This window comes from Priapulus caudatus, unplaced genomic scaffold (genome assembly GCF_000485595.1).
Source record: "Priapulus caudatus unplaced genomic scaffold, Priapulus_caudatus-5.0.1 Scaffold197, whole genome shotgun sequence".
In the NCBI taxonomy this organism is placed as follows: domain Eukaryota; kingdom Metazoa; phylum Priapulida; class Priapulimorpha; order Priapulimorphida; family Priapulidae; genus Priapulus; species Priapulus caudatus.
In genome coordinates this window covers 981493-982785 of record NW_014577258.1, presented here as the reverse complement: position 1 = coordinate 982785, position 1293 = coordinate 981493, and the positions used below count along the sequence as shown (strand labels likewise).

At 49.3% G+C, this 1293-nt stretch overlaps 1 long non-coding RNA gene across 1 annotated transcript in view; it reads right to left on the bottom strand.

The window, feature by feature from the left end:
• LOC106807143 overlaps window positions 1-1293 on the bottom strand; it is an 86092-nt gene that overhangs the window by 22536 nt on the left and 62263 nt on the right. The window lies entirely within an intron of this gene.

The window sequence follows — 1293 nt, the reverse complement described above, 5'->3', positions numbered from 1 at the left end:
GACTATTACTTATGTTTGATTATAAGCGCTGTAGACTGGAACAACTACGAGCCCCAGCACTGACGTCATCCCAGGGAATGCCACTGCCGTCAGGTGCCGATGTACGTATCCCATATGCCACGGCCAACACGAACGTAGAAGCAGCCTCCGTGCGCTGGTTCGCAATCGCGATTTACACGAAATATGTTTCTTAACGGCGAAATTTAATATTTAATATTACAGCGGCCCGCCGAAAGGCAGTTACGCGGACGTTAATTATTTTCAGAAGATAAGATTTCACGTCATCCCATTATTATTCCGTCAGCAGGCAGCAGCTAGCAGCAGCAGCAGCAGCAGAACAGCCAACAATGGTAGCAGCTGCAACAATAACAAACAGCAGCATCAATGAACAACGACAGCAGCCAGTATGCTTCATCCACAGCCTCTAATTAGCATCGCCCATCATCGCCGTCGTCGTCGCCATCGTCGTCGTCGTCGTCGCCATCGTTCGTCGTCGTCGTCGCCATCGTCGTCGCCGCCGCCTGTACGCACTGATGTTGTTTTTCCGCACCGCGCAGACCGCAAATCGCAGCAACGCTCTAGGGCGTTCTCGGGGCGTCAAACTTGTAGCGATCAGCGTGCGGTGTTTGTAGGTTATTGTTCCTTGTTAATTAACTACGTTAGCGATTGATGAAAGCCTCGGTCATCTCGGCCGCGCTGGACTATCGTGCGATGTATATCACATTAGCGATCGTGTGCATGGTGCGCATGACGGCATTTATATGATTTGTCGTTATCATATTAGCTGATTGAATGTGTATTCGCCATTAATTTCGGGCGCCCTTGGGCTGCTCCCTTGAAAACACAACGGAGTAGCTCCAGCTGCAGTTTATCCGCACCCGGCTGCCATATTAAAAATACGTGCCGTGAAGCTTCATTAGCTGTGGTATACCCTACCGGCTGCCATGTGAAAAACTCCGTGATGGGGAGCTCATCTAGACAGTCTGCAGCCCGCATTCTACGCCGCGAAGCTGCGAACAGCACACCTGTGCGCTGCGCCACTTAGAACGAATAGCGCTGCTCTGTCAATATTCACTATCATGGTTATGTAAAAATCGCGGGTGCTTATTCGCGTCAATTTCAGGAGCTTGTGTGCGCTTGCCACATTTTTTCGATTATGGACGTAGGGCGAGGAATAACTTCCAATGGTCGTTAATGCCGAGGTTTTTTTTGCGTTGGCCGCGCTTAGTTTGTTTTTGGTATAAATTGTTCGAATGTCTTTAAATTACACGCCTGTGAATTTATTTTGTCTGC